The sequence below is a fragment of the Microcaecilia unicolor genome, chromosome 2 (genome assembly GCF_901765095.1).
Source record: "Microcaecilia unicolor chromosome 2, aMicUni1.1, whole genome shotgun sequence".
Classification (NCBI taxonomy): domain Eukaryota; kingdom Metazoa; phylum Chordata; class Amphibia; order Gymnophiona; family Siphonopidae; genus Microcaecilia; species Microcaecilia unicolor.
The window spans coordinates 477,286,167-477,303,785 of record NC_044032.1 but is presented as its reverse complement, the minus strand read 5'-3'; the positions used below and the strand labels follow the sequence as shown (position 1 = coordinate 477,303,785).

The 17,619-nt window shown below is 43.5% G+C and overlaps 1 protein-coding gene and 1 long non-coding RNA gene across 2 annotated transcripts in view; one reads left to right on the top strand and one right to left on the bottom strand.

Moving 5' to 3' along the window:
* Positions 1-17,619, top strand: part of KDM3A (lysine demethylase 3A) — a 334,933-nt gene that overhangs the window by 238,071 nt on the left and 79,243 nt on the right.
* LOC115461332 lies at positions 10,433-14,004 on the bottom strand. The gene is made up of 3 exons (XR_003940694.1): positions 13,910-14,004; positions 12,975-12,976; positions 10,433-10,445 (listed from the first exon to the last, which is right to left on the bottom strand). It is a non-coding gene; the product is annotated as an uncharacterized LOC115461332 (long non-coding RNA).

Below are 17,619 nucleotides of genomic sequence, written 5' to 3'. Positions count from 1 at the left end.
GGAATCAGGTTGTGTCCGATGACTATAGTATCTGGTTATTGTTGGATTATTTGTAGTAAATAATTAGCAGATTTTAGTACACACAGCTTCAGCTTTAGAAATGTTAATTTCTTTCTTCATCTCTCTCTCATTCACCCCTGAATAATTCACTGCTGAGTCACTTTAAAGTTGAAGTAACAAAACATCTGTTTACTCACAGTTTGCAGTTAGATTATAATCAGACAGGCTTATATTTACATATTATTATACATTTGTATTATCAGCTCCTTCCATGTGCTTAGATGGTAATGGATGCTCACACCACCATAGATCCTCTCAGGTTAGGAGAGATCATGAGCTCCATGTGCTCCATGTGCTGCATCTGCTGCATCTACCCCCACAGGAAGTTGCATAGCAGTGTGACCTCTCTAAGTAATTCACATCAGAGGTCACAGAGTAATCACAGAGAAATAATAGGTGACAGGCAATGCATGTAAAATACAATTACATTCCAACAAACCCCTTCTCATGCATAACTGTCATGCAATTATTTATTCATACAAAGTCCAAGCTTTATACGCAGATTCACAAAATGTTCTCTGTGTAACGGTTTGGTCATGATGTCAGCTGTCATCTCACTGGTGTGACAATAGTGTAGACTGATGACCCCTTCTTTCACCAACTCTCGCACGTTGTGGTATTTCGTTGCGATGTGCTTGGTGCGTGACTGAACCTTGTCATTCTGTGACAGTCGGATGCAGCTCTGATTATCTTCCATTATCTGGATTGGTCTCTGTTCAGCTATACCAAAATCCAGCAAAAGTTTTTCAATCCACATCAGTTCTCTGCACGCTTCCGATACGGCCACGTATTCAGCTTCTGTAGAAGACAAACTCACAATACTTTGTTTATGACTGGCCCATGAAATTTGTACATTTCCATACATAAACACATATCCACTTGTGGATTTATAATCAGAATGATCCCCTGCCCAATCTGAATCACAGTAACATATTAGTTTTGGATTACTATTGGCTGAAATCTTTAATTTACAATCAATGGTACCCTTTAAATACCTTACCATCCTTTTAACTGCAGTCCAATCTGATTTGGTAGGTGAGCTGACCCTTCTGCTCAAAATTCCTACTGCATTTGCTATATCAGCCCTGTATGTGGTAGCTAGATATAAAAGCTTACCTATGGCTGATCTATATTGGATGTTATCTGGTAAAGGTTCTCTTACTGTTTCATCCTTCAGAAAATCAGTGATCATGGGAGTGCTTACAACTTGGGCATCTTGCATACCTAAACTTTCAATAAGCTCATTTATTTTCTGCTTCTGGCTTAGAAGATAAGAACCATCATTTTGTTTCTCAATTTCTATACCAAGATAGTATGACACATTTCCAAGTTCTTTTATCTCAACATTGTGGTTTAAACACTTTACAATGTCCTTGTACTCTTGCTCACTTTTGCTTGCAATGAGCAGATCATCAACAAAAGCTAAAATGTATGCATATTGTCCATTTGTGCACCTAGTGTACAAGCATTTATCTGCTTCACCTTGCTTAAATCCTAAATTTGTCAATATTTCATGCAATTTATCATTCCAACATTTTGCACTTTGCTTTAATCCATAAAGACCTTTGTTTAATTTACACACTAGCTGTCTTTGTTTTGTATTTATGAAACCTGTTGGTTGTTCCATGTACAAGTCTTCAGTTATTTCTCCATGAAGAAACGCTGTTTTCACATCAATGTGGTTGACTTGCATGCCTTTTGAGACTGCAATGCTCAGAAGTGTTCTAATTGTCGTGTGTTTCACTACAGGTGCAAACACTTCATCAAAATCTTCTCCATATTTTTGAAGATATCCCTTTGCCACTAATCTGGCTTTATACCTTCCACTTTTCCTTGTGCATTCCTTTTTAACTTGAATACCCATTTGCATCCTATAGCTTTCTTGCCAGGAGGTAATTTTGTAAGAATCCAAGTATTATTTTTATCCAATGCATCAATTTCTTCTTGTGCAGCTTTATGCCATTCAGCAGCTTCTTCTGCTGGCATTTTCTCAATCTCATCCCATGTTAAGGGCTCTTGAGCTTCTGCTGACTTTGTTAGGTAAGACAGTCTTGGGGGTGGAACACCTTTGTTTTCCCTGGATGAGCGTCTGACAACAGGTTGGTCTGACCTTTCTGCATCCTCTATATCTGAGAGTCCTTCTCCAATTGATTCCCCTTCTCCAACTGTACTGTCTTCTTCAATGATCCTTTCTGTGTCTGCTTCCTCTGCCTGTTCCTCGTTAGATACAGATGAGTTGCTTTCAGACATCTGCCTTGGTATGGCATTTATATACACTGGCATGTCTATTATGGTTCTAGTTTCATATTCTGGATGATAAGGCTCATCTGGGATAATCCAGCCTTTATCAACCCTTTTGTTTTCATCAAAATATGTAACATGTCTTATGCCAACAATGCCAGTTTTCAGATTCAAAATTCTATATCCTTTGTGTCCTGGAGTATAGCCAACTAAAATGCCCCTTTCTGTTGTGGAATCCAGCTTATGCCTTCTTTGCTTTGGTACATGAGCATATGCTGTACTTCCAAATGTTCTTATGTGTGACAGGTTTGGCTTCCTACCATGCCATGTCTCATGTGGTGTGCGCTCAGCGCCTTTAGTTGGCATTCTGTTTTGTAGGTACACTGCTGTGAGAATGGCTTCCCCCCATAGTCTTTTAGGGAGATTGCTATCTGACAGCATACATCTGGTCATTTCCACAAGTGACCTAAATTTTCTCTCTGCAACAGAATTTTGCTCTGGTGTATAAGCTACTGTTGTGATATGCTGAATGCCTTCTTGTTCTAGAAATGTGCGCATGCTTTGTGAAGTGAACTCACCACCATTGTCGGTCTGAAGAACCTTTGGTTTTCTTTCAAATTTATTGCTCACCATGGCTACGTATTTCTTCAGCATGTCTGTGACTTGACTTTTTTCTTTCAGCAAATAGGCCACACAATATCTAGAGAAATCATCCAAGAATATTAGCACAAATCTGTTATTTCCCAATGATGGGATATTAAACGGTCCACATAAGTCACTGTGTATTAAGTCCAGCACTTTATTACTCCTATTTCCTGTGTATGCAGGAAATGAGGGTCTCACACCTTTTTGAGTAACACAGTCTATGCATTTCTCCATTTTACCAGCATCTGCACTTATCTGAATGCCGGTGGCCAGTTGCTTACTGTAAAGATCCTGGATCACCTTAGAATCACGATGTCCCAGGCGGCGGTGCCAGATTTCCAGACTACATTTACCATCATTCTTCCTTACTTGCGCCATATGTGAGGCTTCACCTGAAATGTTCAGCTTATAAACATCATTATGCATAAAAGCTTCAGCATACACTTCATCATTTTTAGAGATTGTGCACTTACTGTTTTCAAAATGAATCACAAATCCCTTCTTATCTAATGTAGATACACTAAGCATATTGCAAACTGCTTGGGGAATATACAAGACATCACTTACAGGAATTTCTTTAACTTCATTAGACACTTTGCATTTTAAGAATCCAATACCTTTTGCTTGGATCTTAGCAGTCCCTGCGTTTGCAGTTTTAAGAATACCTTCCTCTGGACACATTTCCTGAAAGAAATTCTTACAATTGGTTAAATGGCATGTGCTCCCTGAATCCAAAATCCAAGTACTTTCATTTGAATTATTATTTACCATAGTCAAAGATTTTTCTGCCATTAGAAAGCCCTTGTGTTTATCTTTGTCCTTCATACATTTCCTGGTTTGACAATTCTTTAGTTCCATTGGCTTAGGTGAGCTAGAGGGAGTGTTTTGTGTTTCCTTACACCATTTAGATACATGTCCCTCCTTTCCACATGAGTAGCAAATCAGCTTGCCCTTGGGTGGAGTTTTCCCATAGCTCCGCCTTCCTCTGTTCTTTGCCAAGAAATTTGTTTCATTTCTCTCTGACTTGCTTTGAGAACACATCTCCTCAGAATCATTTATTATGCATTCCTGCCTTAGTTTTGATGTTGCCTGTTCAAAAGATTGCCCTTCAATGGCCTCATTTACAGACCTAAAAACATCAAACTTCTTTGATAGTGAGGTAAAAAGAAATGCTCTTTTCAATGCATCACACATGGGAATTCCAGAAAGTTCTAGCTTTTGAAATGAAGACATAAGATACATAATGTGATCATTACATTTACTTTTATCCCTTAATTTGGTTTCATTCAACTCTGCCAACCAAATTGGTTGCTGCTTTGCATATGTAGTTGCATACATAGTTCTCAGTTTATATAAAATGTCCTTTGGTGTATCTTTTCCCTCCACTAATATGGCTTGTTTCTCTGAGAGAGCTTCCAAAAGCATGCACTTCACATAATAGTTTGCATTGTCCCATTCAGCCATATTTTCAGCTGTTCTGTCTTGGTCTAAGCATATATCTAATCTTTTTGCTCGAAGGAAACATATGAATCTTAATTCCCACTGCTGATAATTAAACTCAGTTAATCTAGGCACCTTGAGAGAATAGAACAATGGTGAATTTCTTCCCTCAGCCATTTTCTTAGCCTTCTGTCTGCTGTGTGGGGGGAGAGAGAGACAGACTGAATCTTTCCTTTAAAACTTAAGAAAAAATGTGGCCTTTTTTTCTGCCTGGTAATATTTCTCTTCTTTTTCAATTCCTGGACCCTGGGCCCATAACCCTTTTGTTGGATTATTTGTAGTAAATAATTAGCAGATTTTAGTACACACAGCTTCAGCTTTAGAAATGTTAATTTCTTTCTTCATCTCTCTCTCATTCACCCCTGAATAATTCACTGCTGAGTCACTTTAAAGTTGAAGTAACAAAACATCTGTTTACTCACAGTTTGCAGTTAGATTATAATCAGACAGGCTTATATTTACATATTATTATACATTTGTATTATCAGCTCCTTCCATGTGCTTAGATGGTAATGGATGCTCACACCACCATAGATCCTCTCAGGTTAGGAGAGATCATGAGCTCCATGTGCTCCATGTGCTGCATCTGCTGCATCTACCCCCACAGGAAGTTGCATAGCAGTGTGACCTCTCTAAGTAATTCACATCAGAGGTCACAGAGTAATCACAGAGAAATAATAGGTGACAGGCAATGCATGTAAAATACAATTACATTCCAACAGTTATAACATTTCTTCTTTTTTGCATAATACCCAGATGACTCCTGGAGTCCTAAACACTTCTAGGGCATAAAATTCCAAATAATGGTTTTCCCTGTCAAACAAGCTTAAATTTCCTTGCATAACACACCTCATGGTGTAATGGACATTTATCATTTTAATTAATCTAATTTGCTTTCCCATATGCTGTTCACCTTAGTTATCTATTTATACCAGTGTAGCTCTGTTTGTTAAGTTATGGAGACCCTAATCCAGATCTTTGATTAGGGCAGTGGTTTGCAAACCTGGTCCTGGTGGCACCCCAACCAGTCAGATTTTTAGGATATCCACAATGAATAATCATGAGAGAGATTTGTATGCACTGCCTCCACTCGACTAGGGCCTGAAGCCATCACACAGCAAGAATCCTGATTGTTCATATGTTTCAAAATTAAATTATGCACAGCTGCATCTGTGTAGGGTAAGGTATTTTTGTGTGTGTGTTGAGGGGGGGGGGGGGGGTTGTGTGTATGCACTCATTATTAACCTATCAGCCTTTATACAGTTTTTAGTTGTATTTGAGTGTATGTTAATGCTTTCTCATTGTTTTTCCCTACAAGTCCCCCACCTAATTAAAAAAAAAAAATGTCTTTACCCTCTTGAAATCAAATTTGAATTGGAAAACAGACCAAAAACAGAGTGGATTCAAATGGATACCCATTTCCGGCCAGAAAAATGGCAATCAGGGATTCCCATGACAGATGTGTTTGGTGCTGTGGCCTGCATCACAATATCCCAAGTTGAGGAGCCTGTGCAAAAATATCCCCATGGGCCAGGAGAATGAGAGGCCTAATTCTTGAAGAATTCATAGTGGGACATTCATCTACAAGCAAGTCTCCTTCAGTTCCTGAGAAATTGGATAAATCCTTTTGGAAGGGGCTGAATGTCCTGCCTGAGAGAAAAAGAAATGACTCAAGATAGGCCAATATGCCAGAATCCTCATCTTCTGGAAGGCAGTTAAAAGCATGTTTTCAAAGGAAGAGCAGCCAGTTGAGAAAGCAGATCCTGAGGCAAAGAGAAAATGAGAATTACCACACAGTAAAGCAAAACTCCAGTGATGCTAAACAAGAGGTGACCTAGGAGAAAGAAGGGGAAATATTTTGCTGTACTTTTTATGTTTGCCTCCCTCCAACACATGAGACTACTGAGGTGCTCATATAGGAGGGAATCAGTTACTCTACACAAAATCACTAAATGGATCTTGAATGCAGATGGTCATAAGACTTTTATACAAAACGGGGATCCAACAATCAATCTGTATTCAAAATGTATGTGCTGGAATTGCCTGTGCAGAAAAAATTATTTCATGTTTTTTGACTCCTCCATATTCCCAGGCAGCGCAGATTTTTTTTCTTTGCAAACTTCTATACTGGAATCACTGCCTCATAAAATATCCCCACAGACATATAATTTTTCATTGTTAAGTGCAGAGGTCCAGAAGAAGACAGCAGCTCTTTCTACTTCCAGATAAGTTCTGGTAAGCAAAACAGAACAGATGCAGATATTCAAAGGTTTCAGTGACAGTTTCTTCAGTTTCATTAAAGCTTTCATCAGTAGATCAAAGAGAAGTACTTCTGTTATAAAAGCAAACATCATCCTGAAGGTCTATGGAGTTAACCAAGGACAACTCTATTCAAGAACATTTGCTAACACTCCAGTTCCAAATCTGAAGACTATGTCACAGCTATTTATATATGCAATAGTTTGGTGTAATACTTAAATAATTATCAATAATAAATAAGATGTGCTTAGAAAATAACCATATGTAGTGAGAGTAGAATCACCATATGACTGGATTTACATCTGTGTCAATCGTTGCACATTAGAGAAGCATGTGAACACTTCCAAACAAACATAATAAAAGACAAATACTTATTTTGGATGATAATCCTCAGTCTCCTTGCTGGGGAATAAAAACAAACTTCATAGTCTTCTAACTACAGAGACTTTAAACAGTCAAAAAAAATATTCAAACATTTTTAAACCCAGATACGCTAACCGCTGTTACCACATCCTCGGTAAAGAGTTCCACCTCACTCATCGTTCTGATTTCCATATCATTTATAAATATGTTAAATAGTGCAGGTCCCAGTACAGATCCCTTCGGCACTCCACTGTTCACCGTCCTCCATTTAACCCTACCCTCTGTTTTCTGTCCAGTAACCAATTCCTAATCCACACTAGAATCTTGCCTCCTATCCCATGACTCTCTAATTTTCTCAGGAATCTCTCATGAGGAACTTTATCAAGAGCTTTCTGAAAATCTAGATACACTACTTCAACCTGCTCACCTTTATCCACATGTTTATTCACAGCTTCAAAGAAATAAAGCAAATTGGTGAGGCCATACTTCCCTCGGCTGAACCCATGCTGACTCTGTCCCATTACGTAATGTTTGTCTACAAGTTCTATAATTTTATTGTTTATAATAGTTTCCACTATTTTGCCTGGTACTAGCGTCAGGCTTACAGGTCTATAATTTCATGGATCGCCCCTAGAACCCTTTTTAAAAATTGTTGTCGCATTGGCCACCCTCCAATCTTCAGGTACTATGGACCATTTTAAAGACAGGTTACATATTACTAACAGCAGATCAGAAATTTCATTCTTGAGTTCTTTGGGACCCGTGGATGTATGCCATCCGGTCCATGTGATTTACTACTCTTTAATTTATTTTGGTTCAGTACATCTTACAGGTTCACCAAGATTTCTTTTGGTTCCTCCGCATCATCACCCTTGAAAACCATTTCCGGTACAGGCAGATCTCTAGCATCTTCTTCCGTAAAGACAGAAGCAAAGAATTAATTCAGTTTCTCCACTATGGCCTGGTCCTCCTTGAGCGCCCCTTTTGCTCCTTCGTGATCTAACAGTCCCACAGATTCCCTCACAGGCTTTCTGCTTCTGATGTACCTGGAAAAAGTGTTACTGTGAGTTTTAGCCTCTGCAGCAAGTTTATCTTTATATTCTCTTTTAGCCTTCTTTATTAATGCTTTGCATCTGACTTTCCAGTGCTTATGTTGATTCTAATTTTCTTCATTCTTACCCTTTTTCCATTCTTTGAAGGACAATCTTTTGACAGTAATGGCCTCTTTTACTTCATCTTTTAACCACACTGGATGACGTTTTCTTTCCACCATTTCAAATACGTGGAATGCATCTGCACTGGGCTTCCAAGATGATATTTTTGAATAACGTCCACTCCTGATTTTAGTGTCCTAACCTTTGCTGCTGATCCTTTTAGCTGTTTTTAACCATTTTCTTCATTTTATTATAGTCGCCTGTTCTGACCGGGTTTTACAGCCTGCCGCACTAACACAGACTACTCAGTAATTACTGTAGATTCTTTTGGATTCATATTAGGTAAATGAGACTTTTATTAGAGGTTTTAAGATACACAATGATTGACTATATAACTGAAAAGAAACAATACCTATAAACAACCATTACATCACTGGTCCCTACATCCAAGCAATGCTAGGAGTTTCTAGACCAGGAAAAGAAGCAATAATACACTATACATACATCCATCACTGGTCCTTACATCATCCAGGCTTTTTACATAAGCTGAGAGAAGCCCCTTTTTCAGTGAAGCCGGAGTCTCATGACCAGGAGTCTGGTTCTATGTGATGCGTCCACCCATAGATGCGCTTCCAGCTTCACTGTAAGAGGCCCCCTTTTTTATTAGGCTTAGAACTCATGTTCACAGCTAAGGAAAATTACAGAATGCTTGAGAATTTCTCTGTGTCTAGGTAAACAAGCCATACTGTGGGAATGTGGTCACATGTTTCTCAGTCCAGGTGGCCAGTCTGAACTCGAAACAGGCTTCACCTCTCCCTTCACATACCAAATTAATTAGAACTGTGTCTTGTCTTCTACATTCCAACTTATTTTCACACAATCAGTGGCGTAGCTAGGTGGGGTGCCAGGGGAGTGGCCGCTCCCCCAAACAGAGTTCTGTTGGCGATGGCGCCTATTTTTTTCTCATCGTGTTGAATAGAAAATGTGCACTGGCGCCAGCAGAAGTCTGCTCTCGCACCACTTTTGATCCCCCCGCGCCGTCAACCTGGCTCCACTTCTGCACACAAAGTTAAACAATCATTTTTAAACAAAATTACTTCTAGTCAAAAATACAGACCCCAAGTGCAATGTCAGTCAAGGCAGAGTTGAAAAACCATAACATTCATTTCTAATACATCACCCTTTTGAAAATTAAATGCAGCTACAGTAGATTTCCTTTGCGAGTTCATCCCAGATAGTAGCTCAAACTTGATCATTTCATGATCATTGTTTCCCAGAGGACCCAACACTGTCACCTCTCGCACTATGTGCCCTGCATGCCACCAAGGATCAGATCCAAAATGGCTCCCCCTCTTGTCTGTTCCTGGACAAGGATAGAGTTGTTCCCACATGACCTATTAGTGGCACATAGGGTCTTTATACATGACAATGGTAGTTGCCTTGCTCAGAAAAGAATATTTATCCTCGTGAACCTGGATAATTAGCTGATAAAGGGTAGCACCTAGAAGAAACTTCTGTAAGGTGTCCTAGGTTTCATCTTAAATTTCTAGCTTACAGGGGCAGAGTTAAATACTAATCTGGCTAAGGTTTTTCTTTCTTTCTCTCCTCTAGAGTGCAGTTAGACATAAAACTTAATATGAAAGGCCAGGAAACAGTTTCTGCACCCAGGGCAAGATGCAGTAAAGACTCGTTAAAGCCCTTTCCTTGCTGATTTCCTTAGCGAATTGATAAGGAACGGGCATGCATCAAAGAATTGGAATGCAAATGAGCTGCTCGTTGTAGCTCACTTGCATTCTCTATTCCGTTGTGAAACAGTCGGCTGGTCGAGCATGCTGGCTGCTCTGCGCATGCCAAATAGGCCTCCCTGTGCTGTCCGAAGATGCCGCGCTGCTCACCCCCTCCGATGCGGCTGGACAGAGGACAATGCAGTTGAGGATGCCCATCCAAAAAAAAAAACGTCCATTTTGGCCGTCACTCCCCCCTGCAATAATAAAAACATCTTTTTTGGCAGTGCTTCACTCAGCTGAGAGACCTGGAAGTCTCTGAGCCAATCACAGCGCGTTTAGCCGAGCTAAACGCACTGTGATTGGCTCAGAGACTTCCAGGTCTCAGCTGAGTGAAGCACTGCCAAAAAAGACGTTTTTATTATTGCAAGGGGGGGGGGGGAGGTGGCCAAAATGGGTGCCCATCCAAAAAAAAAAAAAAAACGTCCATTTTGGCCCCCTTAATAATAAAAACATCTTTTTTGGCAGTGCTTCACCCAGCTGAGAGACCTGGAAGTCTCTGAGCCAATCACAGCGCGTTTAGCTCGGCTAAATGCGTTGTGATTGGCTCAGGGACTTACAGGTCTCTCAGCTGAGTGAAGCACTGCCAAAAAAGACGTTTTTATTATTGCAAGGGGGGGGGGGGAGGCGGCCAAAATGGACGTTTTTTTTTTGGATGGGCATCCTCAACTGCATTGTCCTCTGTCCAGCCGCATCGGAGGGGGTGAGCAGCGCGGCATCTTCGGACAGCACAGGGAGGCCTATTTGGCATGCGCAGAGCAGCCAGCATGCTCGACCGGCCGACTGTTTCACAACGGAATAGAGAATGCAAGTGAGCTACAACGAGCAGCTCATTTGCATTCCAATTCTTTGATGCATGCCTGTTCCTTATCAATTCGCTAAGGAAATCAGCAAGGAAAGGGCTTTAACGAGTCTTTAGTGCATCTTGCCCTGGGTGCAGAAACTGTTTCCTGGCCTTTCATATTAAGTTTTATGTCTAACTGCACTCTAGAGGAGAGAAAGAAAGAAAAACCTTAGCCAGAGGCTGTGGTTTGGGCTGCTCTTAGAGACCTTTTGTCCGATACCGAGGATGAGCGTTTGTGGTAGGAAGAGGAAGATCCCAGATACTTTTCTGAAGAAGAGTCCTATGGGGTCCCCTCTGATCCTACTCCACCCATTGAGAGAAGGATGTCTCCGCCTGAGAGTCTTTTTCCTCCTTTGTTCAGGAAATGTCTAAGGATATTCCCTTCCCTATGGAGGTTGTGGATGAGCCCAGGGCCGAGATGCTCAAGGTCTTGGATTATCCTTCTCTCCCTACAGAGGTTGCAACGGCTCCCTTGCATAATACACTCATTGAAGTTCTTATGCGAAACTGGTCGTTCCCTCTGTCTAATCCAGTGTTCCCCAAAAAAGCTGAGTCCCAGTACAGAGTCCATGGAGAGCCGGTGATGGTAAAGTCTCAGCTACCTCATGATTCTATGATGGTGGATTCTGCTCTCAAGAGAGCCAAGAGTACTAGGGTCTATGCCTCGGCGCCCCCATGCAGAGAGCCTAGGACCTTGGATTCTTTTGAGAGGAAGATGTATCAGACCACTATGCTCGCAGCCAAGATTCAGACATACCAGCTCTACACAAGCATTCACTTGCGGAACTCGGTGAGGCAACTGTCCAGTTTGGTTGAAGTGCTTCCTCCGGAGCTCGCCAAACCTTTTCACCAGGTGGTCAGGCAGCAGAAGGCGTGTCGAAAATTCCTGGCCAGGGGTACTTACGACACTTTTGATGTGACATCCAGAATAGCTGCTCAAGGTAGAGTGATGTGCAGACTCTCATGGGTGCGTGTCTCTGACCTGGATCATAAGATCCAACAGTGGATGGCGGATGTTCCTTGCCGGGGGGATAACCTTTTTGATGAAAAAGAGGATGTGGTCAATCGGATCAAAAAGCACAATGATGCTATGGATTCTCTCTCCCGTCGGGCTTTTTCTGCTACCACCTCCTCATCCAGGAGGTTTTTTGGAGGGAAGAGGGGTGTTCTCTATTCCTATAATAGGCATAGGTACACTCCTGCTTCTTGGCAGCCTACTCAGGCTCATTCCCAGCATGCTCGTTCTCGTCAACAGTGTTTGCCTAAGGCCACTGCGGCTCCCCAGCAAAAACAAGGGACGGGCTTTTGACTGGCTCCAGTGCAGCATAGCCACAGTGCAAGTGTCTGTTCCGGACGACTTACCGGTTGAGGGGAGGTTAATATTTTTCCACCAAAGGTGGCCTCTCATAACTTCTGACTGGTAGGTTCTTCAAATTGTCTGGGTAGGATACACTCTCAATCTGGAATCCACGCCTCCAAATTGTCCACCGGGAGCTCAGTCCTACAGCTCCCAGCACAAGCAGGTACTCGCAGAGGAACTCTCCGCCCTTCTAAAGGCCTGTACGGTCGAACCTGTTCCACCAGGGGAAGAAGGGCTGGGATTCTATTCCAGGTACTTCCTTGTGCAAAAGAAAACGGGGGAATGCGTCCCATCCTAGACCTAAGGGCCCTGAACAAATTCCTAGTCCAAGAAAAGTTTGGGATGGTTTCCCTCGGCACCCTTCTTCCCATGATTCAGGATAACGATTGGCTATGCTCTCTGAACTTTAAAGGATGCCTATACCCACATCTCAATACTCCCAGCTCACAGGAAGTATCTTCGATTTCGGCTGGGAACTCCACAGTTTCAGTACTGTGTGCTGCCCTTGGGTCTTGTGTCTGCGCCCAGGGTTTTCACAAAGTGCCTGGCAGTTGTCGCAGCATCGCTACGCAGACTGGGAGTGCATGTGTTCCCTTATCTCGACGATTGGCTGGTGAAGAGCACCTCAGAGGCAGGCGCTCTACAGTCCATGCGGATGACTATTTGAGTGCTAGATCTACTGGGTTCGTGATCAATTATCCCAAGTCCCATCTAGTCCCGGTTCAAAAATTGGAGTTCATTGGAGCTCTGTTGGACACCCGGACGTCTCGAGCTTATCTTCCCCAGACAAGGGCAGACAATCTCCTGGCCCTCGTGTCCATGGCTCAAGCGTCTCAACAGATCACAGCTCGGCAGATGTTGAGATTCTTAGGACACATGGCCTCCACAGTTCATGTAACTCCCATGGCATGTCTACATATGAGATCAGCTCAATGGACCCTAGCTTCTCAGTGATGTCGGGCCACAGGGGATCTAGAGGATGTGATCCATCTATCCACCGACGTTTGCAGTTCCCTTCAGTGGTGGACCATTTGATCCAATTTGACCTTGGGACGTCCCTTCCAAATTCCTCAACCACAAAAAGTGTTGACGACGGATGCATCCCTCCTAGGGTGGGGAGCTCATGTAGATTGGCTTCACACTCAGGGAGCTTGGTTTCTTCCAGAAAAGGATCTTCAGATCAATCTCCTGGAATTACGAGCGATCTGGAACGCTCTCAATGCTTTCAGAGATCAGCTGTCTAACCAAATCATTCTAATTCAGACAGACAATCAGGTTGCTATGTATTACACCAGCAAGCAAGGGGGCACCAGATCTCTCCCTCTGGGTCAGGAAGCCGTCCGGATGTGGCTTTGGGGGCACCGTCATGGCATGTTTCTCCAAGCCACGTATCTGGCAGGCATAAACAACAGTCTGGCCGACAAGTTGAGCAGGATCATAGAACTTCACGAGTGGTCACTAAACATGAGCGTTGTCCACAAGATCTTCCAAGCGCAGGGCACCCCCTTGGTGGATCTTTTTGCCACTCAGATCAATCACAAAGTCCCTCAGTTCTGTTCCAGACTTCAGGCCCATGACAGACTAGCGTCAGATGCCTTTCTCCTGCATTGGGGGACAGGCCTTCTGTATGCGTATCCTCCCATACCTCTAGTAGGGAAGACTTTGCTGAAACTCAAGCAAGACCGCAGAACAATGATACTAGATCTGGTTCCCTCTTCTTCTGGAGTTGTCCTTCGAAGATCCATGGAAATTGGAGTATTTTCCCGATCCTCATCACCCAGAACGAGGGGTCGCTTCTACATCCCATCCTCCAGTGTCTGGCTCTCACGGCCTGGATGTTGAGAGCTTAGAAGTGGCCTCTTTAGGTCTTTCAGAGGGTGCCTCCTGAGTCTTGCTTGCTTCCAGAAAAGATTCCACGAAAAAGTGTTATCTTTCAAATGGAGGAGGTTTGCTGTCTGGTGTGACAGCGAGGCCTTAGATCCTTTTTCGTGTCCTACACGGACCCTGCTTGAATGAATGTACACTTATCAGAGTCTGGTCTTAAAACCGACTCCGTAAGAGTTCACCTTAGTGCAATTAGTGCTTATCATCAGCGTGTAGAGGGTAAGCCTATCTCTGGACAGCCTTTAGTTGTTCGCTTCATAAGAGGTTTGCTTTTGTCAAAGCCCCCTGTCAAACCTCCACCAGTGTCATGGGATCTCAACGTCGTTCTCACTCAGCTGATGAATGCTCCTTTTGAGCCACTGAATTCCTGCCATCGGAAGTACTTTACTTGGAAGGTCATTTTCTTGGTGGCTGTTAGTTCAGCTTGTAGAGTCAGTGAGCTCCAAGCCCTGGTAGCGCATGCACCTTATATGAAGTTTCAACATAACAGAGTAGTCCTCCGCACTCACCCTACGTTCTTGCCGAAAGTGGTGTCGGAGTTCTGTGTGAACCAGTCAATTGTCTTGCCAACATTTTTTCCCCGTCCACACACCCGCCCTGGTGAAGACAAGTTGCACACCTTGAACTGTAAGAGAGCATTGGCCTTTTACGTGGAGCGGACAAAGCCCTGTAGACAGTCTGCCCAGTTGTTTGTTTCTTTTAATCCCAACAGGAGGGGAGTCGCCATCGGGAAAACGCACAGTCTCTAATTGGCTAGCAGATTGCATATCTTTTACTTATGCCCAAGCTGGTCTGACTCTAGAGGGCCATGTCACGGCTCATAATGTCAGAGCCATGGCTGCATCAGTGGCTCACAAAGTCAGCTTCTATTGAAGAGATTTGCAAGGCTGCAACGTGGTCATCTGTCCACACAGTCACATCTCACTACTGCCTTCAGCAGGAAACCCGACGCGACAGTCGGTTTGGGTAGTCGGTGCTGCAGAATCTGTTTGGGGTTTAGAATCCAACTCCACCCTCCTAGGCCTATTTCTGTTCTGTTCCAGGCTGCACTCTCACTTAGTTGTGTTTCTTTTCAGGTCAGTCTCTGTTTATGTCCTCACCATTGCAAGGCCTAATTGACCAATGTTCATTGTTTTGAATGAGGCTGGCAGTTAGGGATATCCCAAGTGTGAGAACAAGCAGTCTGCTTGTCCTCGGAGAAAGCGAAGATACTTACCTGTAGCAGGTATTCTCCGAGGACAGTAGGCTGATTGTTTTCACAAACCCGCCCTCCTCCCCTTTGGAGTTGTTCGTTGTTCTCCTCTTGCTTTTGGACTACAATGAGGGAATAACATGACTTGCGGGAAACCAGGCCGCGCATGCGTAGTGTGCGCTGCTTGCATTCCAGAAGACTCTGGAAGACTTTTGGAGATTTTGCTAGCAAAACTTCTGATCCTGGGCCGACATGGACGTCGACCCAAGTGTGAGAACAATCAGCTTGCTGTCCTCGGAGAATACCTGCTACAGGTAAGTGTCTTTGCTTTATGAAAGTGCATCTTAATGCGTGCGTCTGTCTGGTAGTGCTATACAAATGCTAATAATAATAATAATACCAGTTTATGATCATCAAGAAGGATTGTTTATATCTCTTCAACCAATGATTGTTAAATTTATAAAGGGACTAACTTGAGCTAAGTCCCTTGGTTAGAAACCCCTCTGACTGTGAAAACTAAATATAGTTCTAATTCAGGTTAAGAAAACTCTTGGAGCTTTTGGGAACATTGTCTTTAAAAATGTGTTACTTCTTCCTTATCAATAATATTTTATTTTACAACAAAATAATGAGAACACATCACAAATTTCTTCCAAGGGTTTTATCTGTCTTTCATCTGAATGAAGCTCTTGTGCTACTAGTATTCTTGCCCAGGCCAAGTACGTAACTGGATTGCAAGAGCATCAGCATACTTTATTGAGTTCTGCTCAGAGGAAATAAACCCAGCTCTGTCTCCAGCCTGGACTGGATGGTATACATTCGCATTTGACAAAGTACCTCTTGAAAATCTCCTGAGGAAGTTAGAAAGTTATGGGATAGGAATTAATGTCCAATTGTGGATTAAAAACTGGTTAATAGAAAACAGAGAATAGGGTTAAATGGTCAGTATTCGTAATGGAGAAGGGTAGATAGTGGGGTTCCCCAGGGGTCTGTGCTAGGATCGCTGTTTTTTTAAACACATTTACAAATTATCTAGAGATGGGAATAACTAGTGAGGTATTTAAATTTGCTGACAAAACAAAGTTATTCAAAGTTGTTAAAATGCAAAAGGATTTTGAAAAATTGCAAGAGGACCTTCCATATCATCATGCTGATCAATCCATAGACTGGTGGGTTGTGTCCATCTACCAGCAGGTGGAGATAGAGAGCAAACTTTTGCCTCCCTATATGTGGTCATGTGCTGCCGGAAACTCCTCAGTATGTTCTCTATCTCAGCAGGTGGTGGTCACACACAGCAGCAGCTTTTGCTAGGCCTCCAAGCCTAATTTTTAGGTTTTGTTGAGTGCCTGGGGTTGAGGGCTCTTCTTGAGCAAGTGCAAACCTGGTGGTGCCAGGTCCCTCCTTTTCTCCCCCCTCCCGCTGGCTCCGTTAAAAAAAAAAAAAAAAAATTTTTGAACGTCCTTAAAGGCGTTTATTTCGACGTTTATTTAAACGTTTATTGCAGCTACTCACTGGGACACCAGGTCGTTACAGCTCGGAGCGGAAAGCAGGTAATTTTTACCTTTTTATAGCGGGCAGGGGGTTCCCCGATTGATCTCCACGTGGCCTATGGCGTCGGAGGGCGAGGGCGCAAAGAGTTGCTCCCCTGATCGCTTGGGCGCTTCTAGAGGAGATGCGGGGGTCTTAAAGTCTGATTCGCCCTTGTTGGGTGACAGTTTCGTGACCGATGAGTGTCCCGGTCCTTCCTCCGGTGTGGCGGTTTTTCCCGCCATAAACGCCCATCCCCCGCTGCTCGCCTCCGCCATCTTGGCCGGCCACGCGGCTCGGACGGCTTCTTCTTGGGCCGCCCTTGAGGTGGGAGACATTAATGCCATGAACGCCCTTAATTTGGGCAACGGCACAAAAGCGGTTAAAGTTAAGCGCCGTTCTTCCCGCGCGGCTACTTCGCGGAGTGTCGTGCCGGACGCCATCTTGGATGCGCAGCATGTCTCTCCCCCGCTCTTGCGAGCGCCGGTTGAGGGTGCGTCTAGGGCTGTAGCCCAGGCTGCGGAAGTGCACAGTCTGGGGGGTTTCTCCCCCGAGTTTGTTTTGCTGCTGCATCAGGCCTTCCTTATGCAAAACGCTGCCCCTGCTCCCTCGTCTGGTAAAGAGGTTGAGGCCCCCGGAGGTAAACGCCCTCGGGTTGATTCCCAGGCCTTGGAGGACTTTGTCTCCTCCGATGTAGATGAGGGCAGCGTATCTGAGTTCTCCCAACGGTCCTTTGCGGATTCCTTGGAGGAGACGGATCCCCGCTCGGATGGAGCGGATGACCCCTCTGCAGCGCGGCTCTTTAG